Source organism: Talpa occidentalis, unplaced genomic scaffold, assembly GCF_014898055.3.
Source record: "Talpa occidentalis isolate TD23 unplaced genomic scaffold, MPIMG_talOcc4v2.1 talOcc4.11, whole genome shotgun sequence".
In the NCBI taxonomy this organism is placed as follows: Eukaryota; Metazoa; Chordata; class Mammalia; order Eulipotyphla; family Talpidae; genus Talpa; species Talpa occidentalis.
Genome location: NW_023601104.1, coordinates 22,074,945 through 22,092,118, shown reverse-complemented (window position 1 = coordinate 22,092,118; position 17,174 = coordinate 22,074,945). Strand labels below are relative to the sequence as shown.

Below are 17,174 nucleotides of genomic sequence, written 5' to 3'. Positions count from 1 at the left end.
TTAAAGATTTATTTATTTAGAAAAATGATGTAAAAGTTATATAAAATAAAATATTAAAAAAATTATTTATTTATACAAGCATGGGGGTACAGGCCAGAGGTGTGGGAGGGTAAGAGAATTCACCAGAGACAGTGGGGAGCAGAACAGGCAGACAGACCGAAGACACTGCTGAGGGGAACAGCGAAAGAGACAGGAGAGGTCTGCCTCGCCATGTGGGGATCTCCCTGGCCGGCCGGGAATCTTAACCACGCTGCAGAGACTGCGGACAGCTTCACAGCGCTGTGCTCAACCTGCTGTGCCACCGGGGAGGCCTGGAATTGCTTTATCTCCTTTTTTTGGTTGTTCATTGCTAATGTGTGCACATACAAATGATTTGTGTGTGGGGGTCTAGTATCTTGCCTTTTTTGCTTATTTCATTTATTAGCTCTAATGGTAGACTTTAAGGATTTGATTTTATGGGTACTGTATCATCATGTCCTTGGCTCCTATTATTGGGAAAGACTATTTAGAAATCAAGATTTAGGAGCTAAATATGTTCATAGTTACTGTGATGTAAAGCTTCTAGGACCTCTTAGTAGACAGAACTGGAAAATACATGCATACATACTTGCATACACACAAGTCTATATTCAACTTTATTTCTGCACAATAAAAATCATGGAACTGATATACATCAGTTTCAATCCTATTAATGATCCTGAAGCTGGGATTCTGCATGTTTTAAGCAGCAGGCTGCAATTTGAAGCCCCAGCATAGTAAGCAGGGGGTATGCTTCAACCAATTCTGTGGCTGGAGTAAGAATAGTATAAAGAGGATTTTTTAAATGATTTATTATTTTAATTTATATCTTTTGCATCATTATGTATTCCCCATAAAATTCCCACAACTATGTGAACCTTCACCATAGTCCCTTGTACTCTACTCTCTCCTGTTTTGAATTGGCGCACTAGGTGTGTTCAATATTCTTGGTTTGCGTAATAAATTTCCTTCTTCCTCTGTGGATATTCTTTTTTCAGATTCCGTTTTAGAGTTCCTCTGTCATTACTTTAATTGCTGAGTGATTCTCTGGGCTCTATACCAAGTTCTGCTTTTGCCCTCTTGGTATGTTTTCTAGACTAGCTCATTGACTCTCATGTCTTTGAGTACCTTTTGGGTGATACCTCCAGTACATATATCCTGTGCTTCAGATCAACCTATTCAACTGCATACTAAGCTGTTTCACCTGGATGTTTTGCTGGTGGTGTTAAGCTAAGCTTGAAATGTACTGAACATCTTCATTATGATCTATTTTGCCATCCCTTCCTATTGCAATAGGACCTACTTCCTTTAACTCAATTTTACTCAATGGTTCCCAGTTTCCTAAACTAGAAACCTGGGCATACCCATACCTTCCCCCTCTCTCACCCCTACAACCAAGTTTTTAACATTCAAACTCTTATAAATATCTCAAATCCGTCCATTCACCTCCATCCTCATGGCCACTGTCTGATGTTATTGATTGCTCATTTCTGTTCTTGATCTAATAGCCATTAAGGAAATGAGTTCCAAGTTCTAATCCTGGCTGTGCTACTTGCTGACTGAATGATCTTGATCAGGTTGCTTAACACTTTGAGACACAGTTTCCTTATCTGTACTGTGGGTTCAGGGAAATTATAAGCGGTAAGTGAAGTGATACCTGCAGAATTTTTAGCAGATTGGCTAAATTAGCATATGCCCAGAATAAATGGTAAATAAATGCTAGCTATTACATTATAATCATGCCAGGGTTCTTCATAATCCAGCCTCTGCTTATTTCACTAGTTTCTTCTCTGACTGCTTTCTTCCCATGAATATCAACTTTCTTGAACTTGAAGACAAAAGGGAGCTTTCTTTTTGCTCTTTTCCTAGTATTTTTTTAAAAGATTTATTTATTTATGCATACAAGAACTGGGATACAGGCCAGAGGTTTGAGGGGTGAGAGGATTCACCAGAGACAAGAGTGGAGAACAGAACAGGTGGATTGACTGAAATACACTGCTGAGGGGAGCTACAGTCTAGCCAGGAGAGGTGTGCTGCACCATGTGGGCAGCTCCCTGGCTGGGGATCGAATTCATACTGTAGTGGCTGCGGATAGCTCCATAGGTTATGTCTTAACCTCCTGCGCCACCAGGGAGGCCCTTTTCCTAGTATTCTTTCCTCCCTCACCCTCCCACCTTATTCATCCTTTGTAATTTATAACTTTCTCTGGGAAGTCTTGATTTGGTATCACTTACCTATGTTTCAACGCCACCATTTAACTTCTCTTATCTCACTGCAACCAGAGTTAACTGCTTACTTGTTGGTCTATCAAGGTCCCTGAGAGCAGGGGGGCAGTTTATCTTGTTCATGATTGCATCTCCAGTACTGAATGCAGTGTTAACTCACTGAATGAATGAATGAGCCCATCATCACTGTTTTCTGATCTATTGTCTGGTAATATCCTGATCACAGACCTATCTGCTTATGAGAATGGGGGCGGGGGGCCAAAGGAAGGTTCTCTCTGTTTCAAGTCAGCCATTACCAATTGCTGCATTGATGTTTCCCTGGCTCTTAGCTGTTTATTACTCCTAAGACTGGTCTACGTTGACCATGGTGAATGCCTTTTTTTTTTTTTTTTAATCTTTGTAGTTGCAGAATGGCCACAGAGCTGGTTCTTTATGATTCAAGCAGCTGGTAAAGGAGAGTCCTGGAGCCCTGGGTGGCTTTCTCAGGCTTTTATTGAGCTTTTTACATGTTGTGCAGCAGCCAGATATACGGCAGCAGGTGTGGCAGGGGGCCAGGAGGCCTGCGGGCAAGTCTTCACTCTGGGCCTCCTGACCCCACCCAAGTTTTCACTCTGTGCTTCTCCTGGTGTTCTTTCTCCCCTTCTCTCTCCTGTTCTTTCTCCTGCCTCTGCTTCTCTTGGCTAATCTCTCAATCCTGCAGTGGTGGCTCACAGAAGTAAGTAACACAACTATAACAATGTAACAAAATGCAGGTGCCCCATCAGGCAGGGCAATCCTGATGGCAGGAGGGCAGAAAAGCCTGAAAACCATTTACCCTGCAATCTCCAACTAGACTGATAGTTCTTATTCATCCAGGGAACCTCCCTTAAAACCATCACTCTATGAAATCTGTTGTCTTTTTAAGTATGAGATCACTATGTTCTATTTGCCTGAAAATTTTAGATTGAATATATATTCAGTATTTGGTAATTTCATATGGTTTATCCTGTAAGTGATTTTATAAATTGGAAAGCTATCTGAGAAGTCAGTTGTACTATGATGTGAACTGTGAGTAGCTACACACTGCCAGCACAGTGGGATTGGGAGGTGGGTCTGGGACAGGTGAGTTCGTGGTGGAGACACACAGATCAGTGAGATGGGGCAAATAATGAGAATCTTCCCCAAATGGACTAGGGCTTCCAGTCATTTTATTCTGCTTTACCTGAGGTGCTTTACCTGACCATCTAGGGGGCAAGCCCAAAGGCCAATGCTCAGATCCCTGGTTCCATGCCTCTGTGGGGAACCTGTTGGGTGGGCGTGATCAGCCTCACAGTCCCGGGTCCACAGAACAGCTGCCGGCGTTGAGAGGACACCACTAGGGGGCAGCAAAGACCTCTCTCTCTCCTTCTCCCTCTCTCTCTCCCCTGCCGCGTCTCTGTCTGTCTGTCTGTCTGTCTGTCTGTCTGTCTCTCTCCCTCCCTCTCCTTTCTAAACTGAATTGTTCACTCTTTCACACAGGATTTTAAAATCCGAAGTAGAGAGTCCAGTGGCGACACTGCTGTATGCATTTCCTGACAGAATTTCGCCCTCCCCATCACACCCATCCCCGTGGCCGCGTCCTAGACTCCCGAGCTTCCCTCGCCGGGGGAAGGCGCTGCCCAGGTCAGTCCGCGTGCGGAGTGGCGGCGGCTGGACGGTGGCAGACGTGGATCCGGCCCCAGGAGCTGGACCCGAGGGCTCGTGGAGCAGGAGCCTCCCGGGCCTAAGTACCCGGGACAGGGCCAACTTTGCAGCTCCTCAGTGCTGCTGGCTACTGCGTGGGACTCTCATCTGTTGTCCTGCAAAACACCTTCAGAAAATGGCTTTAGGGGGAGGAGATTTGGCAAGAAGCAGCGAATCATGCTTAGCAGCACACAGATCCTGGAGGAACTTGTAAATGTCACCCCTGTGTCTCAAAAAATGAAAACAGCTAAGGCTTCACGCCTTCCAGGAAAGGGCAATGAAGACCCGGCCGGGGGTAACCAGGCGAGGGTGACTTTGGGGTCTCCCGAGAGGACTCCCGGGCACTCACGACGGGACTGGGAGCCTGCGCGCCCAGGGCGCCCGCAAGCGCCCTCGCCCAGTCGGGCGGGGGGTGCACCCCGAGGTGACGGGAGGAAACTGGAGGTGGAGGGTTGAGAGGAGGTCCCGCCCCCACCTCACTCTCCTTTACGGGAAGTGATGTGCGGCCACACGGAAAACACCCGTCAAGCACCCAAAAAAGGCCAGCAGCGGGTGGAAGCAGAGACAGAGAGTAGTGGGAGGAGCCGGGCCGAGCCAGGTGAGCCCCGCAGCTGCGCGAGTTCCGGCAAACGCGCGCTACCCCCTCCCCACACCTCTGGGGGGACAGGTTAGATTCACTCCGAGCGCCGAGCGCGGTGGCGGGCTGGGGCCGGGCTGGCGCTGGGGTGGGGCTCGGGCGCTTTCTCCCCGGCTTCTGGGCTTCTGGGCCCCTGAGCCCGCCAGAAAAGTTGCTTTGCTTCTGGGCAGTCGCCACAGACCCCGCGATGATAACCAACCAGGTGGGGGCCAGGGCTTGGGCATCATCTTGGGTGAGGTACCGAGTTGGTTCAGTCCTAGGTGGGAACCGGGTTGAGGTCGCCTCCTGGTGTCACGCGGGGACAGGACTATGTCCCACGGTCCCCATCCGGAAGGAAACTTAACTGAGGCCACCTGCACTGTCCCCCTAATTCTTTCTCTCCCCTTGTTGTTTTCAATTGAATTAGTTAATATCTTTACCTCCTTATTTGTGAGGGTTTGGATGGCAGACTGGGTGGGTGACAGAGGGTTTTCGCCTTTTCTGTCAGTCAGAAAACTGTACTTGGCTGTGTAAGGGCAGGAATGGACATAGTGCAGGTTTCCTGATCCCATGCAGACCGGGTAAAGGAGGAGTCAGAGTCCTCAGTGGTTTTTTGCAGGTCTTTTATTGGGGTTCACCAGGCTTATGGCAGGCAGGGGTGCTGGGAGGCTGGCAATCCTCCCAGCCCCCAGCAAATCCTCACTCTATCTGGGCTCTCTGGCGTTCTCTGCTTCTGCTTGGGGCTTCTTCTCTTTCGGCTTCTACTGGCGTCCCTGTGACACTGCCCTTAAAAGCACAGTCTTAGCGCAGGTGTACCCACTCCAGGTGCCGCCATCAGGCATGCATTCAGGATCACAGGGTTCCCTCATCTATCCTGATGGCGGGAGGGCAGAAAAGCCTGATACCGTTTACCTTACCCTACAGGCTGCCAGGCAGGGTAGGGCTAATGGGATGGCCGGCGTTGGTAACACTTGCCACCGGCTTGTCTCTGGTCCAATAGATGACCTGTTAAGCAAAGTTAGGCCTGAAATGAAGGAAATCTTGTGAGTTCTTCACTTAGTCTACCGAGCTTTTTGGCTCCTTCAGACCACCTGTGCCCACTTAGCTTCAGAATCTTCTGCCACAGTGGCCTGGTGGGTAATGCTGTGGGCTAACAGCTGCATTTTTCTTCCTGTATGGATTTTGCCTTTTTGTTGGTTGGCCAATCAGATGTGGGGAGGTGGGTGTACTATTATGCCATATCAGTTTTCTATAATTATTGCTGGTTGAATTTGTTTTTATCTTCCTTGAAAATTTGTTTTAAGGGCAAAACATTTTCTGGAAAACAGTGTTTCTGCACATGGTTAGAAATGAAGAAAAGTTAATATAATGCTGAAGGAATTTGAGTGAGGATCATTTTTGCTGTATTTTATATTGGTTTTCAGTCCTACTTTTTCCCTTTCCTCCTTTCTTTCCACCTTCCTCTGTCATTTCCATGGCTAGACTTGGTTTTTAATTTTAAGGAAATATAATTAACCTTTTTTTCTTGTGATTTTGGTGTCAAATATAAGATAGCATTGCCAAATTTAAGGTCATGAAGATTTAGATCTATGTTTTCTTGTGAGAATTTTATAGTTTTAGCTCTTACATTTCAATCTTTGATGCACTTTTAAGTTAATTTTTGTGTATGGTGTGAAGTAAGGGATCCAACTTCATGCTTTTGCATGAGGGTATCCAGTTCTCAGAGCACTGTTAACAAGGCTATTTTGTCCCCCACCCCCCTCCCCTGGAGTCATCTTGGCACCTCTGTTGAAAATCAGTTGATTGTAAATGTGAGGGTATATTTTTGGACTTTCAATTCTATTCCACTCATCTCTTTGTTCTTATGGTATACCAGCCTGTATTATTTACTATAACTATGTAGTTAAGTTTTGAAATTGGAAAGAGTGAGTCTTTTCACTTTGTGATTTTTCACAAAGTGTTTGTGGCACCTTAAATTTCCGGGTGCAAATTTAGGATTGACTTCTCAACTTCTGTTCCATTGGTTTTAGAACAGACATAGGATTTTAAAGTGGACAATAATCTTTAGGAACCAGGCCCCCTATTTTCTCCTCCCAAACCTGCTTTTCCCTTACTCTTCCCTACCTCAGTTAATAGCAACTCCAGGCTTCCAGATGCTCAGGCTAAACACCTGGAGTCAGCCTTGATTCTCCACTTCTAATCCCTCAGCAAATCTCATTGGGTCTTTGAGAACAGAGCTAGGATAATAACCATTTCTCTTCATCTCCACCGCTTTGCCAAGTTCCTATTATTTCTGTTACTTGGATTATTATAAAAGACCCCTGCAAAGGCCTCCCTTCTTCAGGCCTCAGCTTTCTACATTCTATTGTTAACAGCACCAGAGTCAGTTATGCCACGCTGTCTTCTCTGCTCAAAACTCTGCAATGGCTTTTTACCTCAGAAGAAAAATATCATGGCCTCTAAGCCCTTTCCTTGCATGTTGTGTGACCTCATTGTCTATCCCTCTTCCCTTTGCTTACTGCCTTTCATCCAAACCTCAGGACCTTTGCACTTCCTGGATGTTTTTTGTTCAAATATCTGCATGGACTTTCTTATTCACTCAGGTCAACAGTCATTTCTGTAGAGGAGCCTTTTTGAACCATCCCATCTAAAGCATCCCTTATCCCTCCCATTATTTTCTGTTGGCTTACCTTGCCATTTTTCTTTAGAGTATTTATAATACCATCATCATCATCATCATCATCATCACCACGCGCGCGCGCACACACACACACACACACACACACACACACTTCAGGCCACTTTTGAGTCTTATGCTTAAAGGTATCTTAAAAGAAAGGACTGTGCAATAAGCTCCTATTGAATTACCAATAAGTTAATGACTAAACCCAGATTTATTTTTATAATTGCAAACTTCTAGTCCATGGATTTAATTTTCTTAGCCAGTAGCTGTAAGTATCTTGTCTCCTTGTCTTGCTGCTGTTGAGAGAGTGGTATTGACAGGGTTTTCAACTGTCCTTTTTCAGTGAGAATCAGCCTAGAGAGTATAATAATTAACCTTTTATGTTGTTTTAAAAATCAAACCTCCCTCCATTGTTATTAAATTTATCTTGGAATTTGCCTTATATAGATCTTCACGATAAAATATGAAAAAGGTTTATTTTACATTTATAGACATATATCTATTTCTAATCAGTTATAATAGGTTTGATACCTCCTGATAAACAAAACATGTTTTGTTTTGCATGTTTAAAGTGTGACCTTTAACTAATTAGCTGTTACAGATCGGGGGGAATCCTTTCACACAATGTACAATATATCAAATCACTACCATGTACCCTTTGAATTTCTTAGCATTTTATCTGTCCACTTTACCTCAGTAAAGCTGAAGTTAAAAAATAAAGTGTGAGACCCTAAGAAGCAAGATCATCTTGCCATTGTAAAACAAGATTGCCTTTCCAAGAGGGTCATTTCACTTTTCCCTGCCTTTTGCTTTTTCTGCCTTCTGCAGATTTTGCTTGAATCACGTGTATTCCTTTGCCTCTTGGTCAGGAAGTTTGAGTTTATGATCTGGTTTCCCTTAAACTGATTACCTTGAGAGCAGACGTGAGTGCATGAAGCTGGAGGAAGAGATAAAGGTTTTGTAATTAAGGGGACAGGGTGAGCCTCCAGCTGGTGTTGCTCCTGTCTGGCAGTGTAGTCGGAGGGCACACCATGCTCCTTTTTGTATGATTGAGGTCTCCAAGCGTTCATATATTATATTCTGCTTAGTAGCATTTGATGTTTTGCTGCTTATTCAAGAGGAAAGCTGAAAGTTCTAATTCCTTTCCTTTATTTTTTTTTAACCTCTCTGTGTTATTCTAGAGAAGGCCATCCATTTAGAGAATCAGTCACTCTGAGAACTACCCGCATATATAGAATCAGACTCTGAGTCTTAAAATTAAACTTTTAATGTGGGGTTAGAGGTATGGTGCCAAATTTAGCAAGTAAAAAAATTTTGTATTTTGGATAAACAAATGAATAATATTTTTCTTCTGTTCTATGCAATATTTGGGACATATTTGTACTAAAATTATTATTATTATTTTTTTAAAGATTTATTTATTTATTTATGCAAGCACTGGGTACAGTCAGAAGCGCGGGAGGGTGAGAGAATTCACCAGAGCCAGAGTGGGGAGCAGAACAGGCAGAAGGACTGAAGTACACTGCTGAGGGGAGCAGTGGGCGGCAGGAGAGGTCTACACGCCATGTGCGACCCTCCTCCAGTGGCCGGGGAGCAGCCGGGAATCGAATCTAACCGGCTCTGCAGAGGCTGCGGGCAGGTTTGCAATCCAGCGCCCAACCGCTGCGCCACCGGGGAGGCCCTAAAAATTATTTTTATGGAATACATATTTTAACTGGATAGATCATATTTAATCTGGTTACTCTAGTGGTAGACACATCTTTATTGCAAAGGAAATGCATTGATCATGATAATGTCCAAAGAATAACTGAGCTCAGGTTCATTTTGATGACTCTCTGTGTGTCCAGCTTAAGGAAGGAGAGGACTTGTAAACCTAAGGAGTAATGGAAGTAAGTTGTAGAAGATTTCTTTTCACTTTGGCTTTTGTAGTTAAGGAAATTCAATAAGAGATGTCACTTAGCCAAGGTCACATAGAGTAGTGGCAGAACCAGATCAGGAACTCCATGTCCTGTGGTTGGTCTGCTCCATAGTGTCTTCCCCAAGAGGTTGTATGTACCTTGCTTTTGTTTTTTGTTGACCTTTCACTGTAGCTGTCACCTGACCATGATGACTCCATTATCATGCTGCCTTCCAGTCCCCACATCCCATGTGTTGTAGGCAAAATCAGTCTCAGGAGATGCCTTTGGTTTTCTTGGTAAGAGCCACATGACTGCTGAAAGCTACCTTTTGGTTTTATTCCATTTTGATGCCAGAAAGCCTGTTCTTCGATGTTTGCTTCCCCCCCGCCCCAATCTTAGGGTCTTGTTAATATATATATATATATATTTTTTTTTTATAGAGGCATGTTTTTATTTATTTATTTATTTGTTTTTGTTTTTTGTTTATACATGCACTGGGTACAGTCAGAAGCGCGGGAGGGCGAGAGAATTCACCAGAGCCAGAGCGGGGAGCAGAGCAGGCAGAAGGAGCGAAGTACACTGCTGAGGGGAGCAGCGGGCGGCAGGAGAGGTCTGCGCGCCATGTGGGACCCTCCTCCGGTGGCCGGGGAGCAGCTGGGGATCGAACCGCTGCGCCGCAGAGGTCGCCGGCAGCTTCGCAACCCAGCGCTCAACCGCTGCGCCACCGGGGAGGCCCCTCTTGTTAATATATTTTTAAGAATAGCAAAAACTGTCTTACTGAAACATAAGATTTACAGAATTATCCAGATAAATCACACAAAATGGTCACAGGCTTTTTTTTTTTTTTTTAAAGGGAAGATTCTACACGTGACTGCAAAGTCACAATGTTATTAATAAAGACTGCTATCTGCTTATTTTTCCCATTTGTTTTAAACATTCAAGTTTGTCAATCTACAGCATCTAAATAAAGTTAGACTTGGCTAGAGAGAAAATTCTAAAGAACTGGCTAGCTACTTTTGACAGGTGCAATTAGAGCAACATATAAAGGGGGAATGGAGTCCATAAAATTAAAATAAAACTCTCTCCTAAAAAAATAATAAAAACATCCACAGCCCTGCAGATAACCGTGACACTATCTTTATTAATTGTGCCTTATGCTTAAACCATCATGGGGAAAATGAATAAAAGCAGAAAGGGATGACTGCTTTTAAACCTTAGCAACAATCCAGATGATACTTCTAGCCTTTGCTCATGCTTTGCTACAGTGAATCAGGACAGAACTGTGTGGCTCTGCAGTGCTGGGGACCACTTGTCTTTCAAAATATCTTCCCAACTTGTCAACATTAGGATGTTAAATTTTGGAGGCTGCCCATTGGGTAGTTGTAGGCAGGGAATAGTTCATGTTAAAGTCCCCCCTTCAAAGAGGGAGTCCTGGGAGCCAGCAGTGAGCATGTGAAAATAATACACATTGCTCTCATCTGGTTCTGCTTTAATGCTGAGAATTGCTGCTTCCAGTGAGTGCTGGGTTTCCTTGATAATCCTGTGGGGCAGCCCAGCAATCTTCTCGGATCCCAAGTAGGGACTTTGGTGTCATCTTTGTTAGTATTTTTGTTCCCTTATTAGCTTTTATCTATGATGCTTTTATAAAAGTGACTTAACTGAGAGTAATTCCACAACAACCAAGGATTGTCTTATTGAAAGACTGTTTGCTTTGTGTAGCCTATTCCTATGAAACTCTTCACCCTTTTCTTCATTGGTTGAACAGGTGTGGGAGGGACATGTATGTACATAGGTATATGTAACTTGAATTGGAGATGTGTCCTTTTAAAAACATCAGGTTGTTTTATTATTATTTAAAAAATCTTTATACCTATTTAAGAAAGCAGCCTTGAAAATGAACAAGTTTCTTTCTACAGCCACTAGAATACCATATTTCAGAGCCACTGATCTTGTTTTGTCATAGCTTCATTGATTAATTCATATAAAGCTTACCAACTGAGCCGAGTCAAAGCTCAATAATAAAATTGGTTGCCAAGATACTGAAAAATCTGTTCATTTTTATTAACTGCAGTCCATCTATTGTGCCCCGATCCCACTGCATGGGTGGTTGGTCCAATCTTATCTGGGCCTGCCTGGTTACTTATCTCCTGTGTATTTGTATCATTAAAAACAAAGACTGGATCTGTCAGCTATCTTATGGTAATGTATTTTCTTTCTTGCTGTACTAGCCCTAATTTGGGGAAGAATAGGACATATAGAAATAGGTCATGACTTAAATGTTCATTGAAGATTCCTAAGATTTAAAAAATATAATCCGTGGTTGTAGTTGCAATTTCTTTGTTTTTAGCAAGGTGTCATTAATTTTCAGTATGAATCTCATTGCTGCAAGTTGGGGGTCTCACAATGAGTAAAAAGGCCTCGTAGGCTTTGAAAAGATAAAGTATTGTCCTTCCAGTCAGATACTGGAGACCAAATGTGGACAAACAATCTGTAGCTGTTCCTGGCTAGGCTTCTGTTGTCAGGGACAAGGTCAGCAGCACAGGCTACCGTGAAGTGGGTTGTGTTATTTCCTTGAGGAGTGACTCATCCCTTTGTTGTTCCCAAGTCCATGGTTGAATGTGAAGGAACCCACAAAACCAAAAACCAAAACTGGCTTTTAGTCTCTTCTCTTGCTGAGAATTAACTGTGTGATATTACATTAACAGTTATCAAATGGGAGTGATTTTGATTCCCTCCTTCTCCAGGGACATTTGGTAGCATCTGGAGACATTTTTGATTGTCACAATTGGGAGTTACTACTGGCCTTTAGTAGGAGGAAGCCAGGGATGTTGCTAAACTTGCCACAATGCATAGGACAGTCCCTCATGTCAAACGATTATCCTGTCCCAAATGTTAATGTTCAAAAAATTTGTTAATGGTGCCAATGTTAGTGTGAAGCCTGCATGCTCTAAAGCAGTCCTGCTCTCTGCTGCATAAAGACAAAACATACTCTTAGTGGGTAAGATCTTTAATAGGAAACAACTGTAATAGAATTAGTGTGTGTAGAAAGAGAAGAAAGGATAATACTGCTATATGTGCTTAGTACCTAGAATAATGCTGGACACATGCTGGCCACTAAGTTATTATTGAATGAGTGACAGAGGAAGTCAGTAGGTAAGCAGTTTGTATTATTAATAGAAAAGAATGAGTTACAGATTCAACTCTATGTGAGTCTTATTGTGCCTTACACATTATACTTTATTTCTTAAACTAAAACCCAAATGCCTGTTTATTGATATATAAGAAATGGAACTGTTGAGCCGACTAGATTCTTTTTTTTGAGATCTAATGTACTTCCTATAGTAAAAACTCTATGGGAAGCAAATAGAAAAGAGAAGGTCACCTGGTAAACATAGGCTTAGGGGACAGGCACTTAAAAATCAAAAAGAATCCAGGGCTTTATTGCTGGAAGAGGCCTGAAACATCATCATGGTAATAGCGTCTCAAAATTAGCTACCGAGGAAAATCACACAGGGAACTTTTATTTAAATCATTCTCACATGAAATAACACACATTTCAGCCTCTCCATTGGAGGTTCTCACTTATTAGGTTTGGGGTTATGACTAGGGAACCCACATTTTATTTAAAATGCTGCTGTCATAATTGATGCATTATCAGGTTTGGGAACCAGTGAGGAGCCCACCTCTATTCCCAGGTGAATAAACGGGGGCTGAAAGAGGTCATGTGCTTTATTCATCTGATGACAGGGGAGATGGTGCTCAAATTTCTTTCATTTCTGTGCTGTTCAAAAAAAAAAAAAACATAGCATGAAAGATTTTTGGGACAGAGCTCAAACTTGAAAGTTGTTGATGTATTACTTTTTCTTTGTTTACATGTAACTAACCACCCTGGTGTCAAACCGGAAATGAATGCAGCATGATTTTTCTTTTTTATTACAAAGTGTGAAATCTATTTAATTTTACATACTAGGGCTGTATGCTGATGAGCAGCAATGACAGCACCACTTGGGAACTTGTTAGAAATGCAGATTCTCAGTCCTACCCAGACCTACAGGGTCCACAGTACTGAGAGTGGGGCCCAGCAGTGCATTTTAAAACATCCAGGTGATTCTCCTGCACACTGAAGTTTGAGATCCATTGTGTGTTGCTTAAAGCTGCTGGACTGGGCTTTTTAGTTGGTGCTTCATTAATATGGAGGCCCTCTAAAGGAAGAGCAACCCCTAAGTAAAAACAAAACATTGAGATCTTGACTTAAGCTAGCCATCTGCTTTCCTTGGTGACATTTATTCAAAACAAGGACAATTGTTATAAACCTTTATCAGAGTGCCTTACACAAGAAAGGGTGGGGACAAATTAATGTTTATTGAGCCCTGCTGTGTGTGAAACTGTTAATTGTTATCCTCATATAATTCTCATATAACCATCCTGTGAGGTAGGTGATATTATCCCTATTTTACAGATTTAGAATATGAGGCTGGTGGAGTTTATATGTCTTCACTGTCAGTAATTTACCTGTGATAGACATTTTTTGGTCTGTTTTGTGAGCTGCTATATGTGCTTAGCACCTAGGATAATGCTGGACACATGGTGGGTCTAAGTTATTAGTTATTAATAGAGTAGCAACTCTCAAACCAGGAATCCCCTGGGAAGTCTGTTAAAAATGCAAATTCCTAGCCTCCTCAGAGATCCTAATTCCGAGACCTGGGTGGAACCTAGGACTTTGGATTTTTGTCAAGTACCTCAAGTGATTCTGCTGCCAGTGAGCTTCAGACCATATTTGGAAATATCTGTCCTGGATCCATTCACTCCTGCCCCAGTGGTTGGACCAGATGTCCTTCAAGGCTTCTCTGAGTTTCTATGGTCCTTCAGTGTCTTCTGCTAGTAGGTCTTAGGCACTCGGTGGGGATGTTGGCATAGGATATATGAGCAATGGAGGTGGGAGCTTGGGAACCTGTATAGAGAAGTTCTTGCTTGAGTGCCTGGTTGTCCCAGCTCTGCTGTCCCTTAGAGGGTTTGCAGGCCATGCTCTGACTTTGAGTAACTCGTGATCCTTTCTGTTATCTACCCCAAATTCCGCAACTTTTCTTGTAACAACCTCACCCTTGTGTTGGTAGGGTGCCCAGATGTGAGCAATTTCCTCCATATGGCATTTCATCAGTTTGGTGATAAGGTCCCTTATTTTTCAGGGGGCATATTTAGTAAATGAATTGTGAATCCATTAGGAGACAATGATGTAGTACCATTATGAAGGATAAAAAGTAAGATGTATGTTAAAGAATTTCAGATATGATGCCTGATAACACTGCTGTTCACAAGCTCAGAAGCAGTTACTGACACAAATACCCTAGGCTTCTTTAGTGTAAAAAAATGTGCATACATGAAAAGTTGGTGGATACCTACCACATTTTGACCAGTGGAGAAGTAAGCAATGTTGAAATACTAACTTTCTTAAAAATGGCATAGTCCCTGAAATGAAGTTGTGAAAGACCTGGGTAGATAGAAATTCACTAAAGTTAAACATTTTCAGTTTCCTGAGATACTGTATTTAAGACAAAATAGTTTTGCTAATTTGAAAATAAGTATATTACAGCTTAAGTGTTTAGGTTCTTCTGCCAGTGATATTAGAGTTGATAATAATATAAAATTACCATTTATTGAGAGCTTACTGTGTGTCAAGGATTATGTAAATATTCTCATTTAATCCTCAACAAACTTTCAAAAGTGGATATTAGCCTTCATTTTACAGATAATAAAAAAGGTTTAAAAGGATTAAGTAATTTTCTCGGTGCTGGGTCTAGAGTTGCCAGGGCCTCAGACAGTCCCGGGCACCCCGGGATAGCTGGCCCCTGAGTGGCATGCAGTGTGCTGACCAGTTAGGAAATAAGCCCAGAGGTTTCTGAGGATTCAGAATGATAGATGATTGTTGTTGTTTATTTGATTTAAAACAGTAAAATTTAATTTGTCTTTTGTTTACATAACAATAAAATGTTTGGAGTACAACTTCACCCTTGTATACGCATATGCCCTTGTCCTGTCCCTCCCCACACTCTTCTCCTGCCTTCTGGTAACCACTATTTCTTCACAGAATATAAGAATATTTTTGCTGTGTTTTGCTTGTTTTCTTTGGTTATTTATATTCCAGAAATGCATGAAATCACCCATTAACTGTCTTTCATTTTCTGACTTAGCATAATCACCTTAAGATCTATCTATTTTGTCCCAAAAGACACTATTTCATCTTTTGAAATAATTGAGTAGTATTCTACTGAGTATTATGTTCCATATTTTCTTTATCTAGTCATTTGTCAATGGGCATCTTGATGGGAGTTTGTGAATAATGCTGCTATGAACATAGGAATACAGGAATCTTTTTGTATTTGTGTTTTCATATTGTTTTGGTATATACCTAGGAGTAATATTGCTGGATCATATGATATTTTTATTTTTTTAAGGAATCTCTATACCAGTTTCCATAGAGGCTGTATCATATAGATAGAGAGCTCTTCAGAGAATTTCTAGGTACCCATTTTTCTCCATTTTAAATACATAAGCTTGGTTTCTAGGTGCCCTGTCACCATACTTGTCATTTAGAAACCACATGTTGCAAGGGGGCAGGCAGGGTGATTCCTATAGTGCAGGACAGCTGGCTGATGGTAATGGAGGAGACAGGGTGAATGAAATATAAACGAAAGACACCGCATCAATACAGTGGTCAGGAGGCATTTATTATAGGCCTAATATAACTTAATAAGAATTGCCATTATAGAATGTTATGTGCCAAATACTGTCTTAAGTTGTTTACAGCTATGCCATACTTTATTCTTACAAAATAATCTTGTTATTATCCTAGTTTCACAGATAAGAAATTGAGGCACAGAGAGGTTAAGTAACTTGCTGCAGGTCCCACAGTTAGCAAGTGGAAAAGCTGAGATTCAAATTCAGACACCCTGTCTCTAGAGCCCAGGTCGTCAACATTCTGCTTTAGTGTGGGTCCTAAGTCCTGAGTGTTAGTGATGCTTATTTTAATGTCTTGAATCATCCAAGAAAAAAATAAAACATGGGCATCAATGTATTATTTAACTGAAAAAATTATCAAAGTTATACAAGACATGGTACTACAAGGGCTGTTTTAAAATATCATCAAAGGCCCTGCCCCCATTTCATTTCCTGTTCCCCAGAGTAAACTGCTTTCAATTCTTGCTGGTAATTGCATGCCTCGACTCTAAATGATGTTTTTATATTTCTATGGCTGAGTTTGGTTTTAAGCATTATTTATTAACACTTTATATTGGCTAAGGAGATTTTAGCTCTTCTCGCCACCTACCATTTTTCATCTTCTCCTCCCAACAGTTACATCTTAATTTTAGTCAGATCAATAGGTTGTAGACCTATTTTTAGACCTACCCTCCTGGGCTGGGCACATCTAGAGACCATTTGAGTTGGAAACACTTGCCTGTGGAGAATGCCTGCATCCTGGAATTCCAGTGTGGAGTTCTGAGGTGCAGGTACCTTAGTATTCACTGTGTAACTTCTTAACTCCCTCCCTGATCTCTGCTGAAGGTGGTCCTCTCAGACACTGTCAGGGGCTTGGACCCTCAGAGTTTTAACTATCTTTTAAGAATAAACCTTAAACTACTGCTGAAATGGAGGAGTCACAAGGCTGGCTAACATCACGATTAGGACCCAAGCAGACTTCTACCATTTTCAGCCTCAACTTGACCCTCACTCTAGCTCCAGAGAGGCCTGGGTTGCGCCCAAAGAATGTGCATTTCTAACAATGGCTCAGGTGATACTGATATGCTGAGCTCACATTTTGAAAACTACTGGTATAGAGAATTGCAAGTAGTTCTGGGAACTGAAGTCAGGAGGTAGGGGATAGCAGGTGATACTGAAGGCAGAAACCTTGGAATAGATACTGTGAAGGTTGTGGGAAGTCATTTACAGGTTTTACAGTGCACAATGATGGACTTCTGTTTGCTTTTGAAAAGATGGCATTGGGTATGGTGTGGAGAATAGGTCGTGGTGGAGTCAGA

The 17,174-nt window shown here is 42.2% G+C and overlaps 1 protein-coding gene across 3 annotated transcripts in view; it reads left to right on the top strand.

Moving 5' to 3' along the window:
* The first annotated feature begins 4,439 nt into the window (after positions 1 to 4,439).
* Positions 4,440 to 17,174, top strand: part of RAB27A (RAB27A, member RAS oncogene family) — a 56,622-nt gene continuing 43,887 nt past the window's right edge. Inside the window, exon 1 of one of the 3 annotated variants that reach the window (XM_037502520.2) lies at positions 4,440 to 4,542. The gene's annotated coding sequence lies outside the window, so the exon portion shown is untranslated. The other 2 variants (XM_054701674.1, XM_054701676.1) reach the window with 2 other exon arrangements.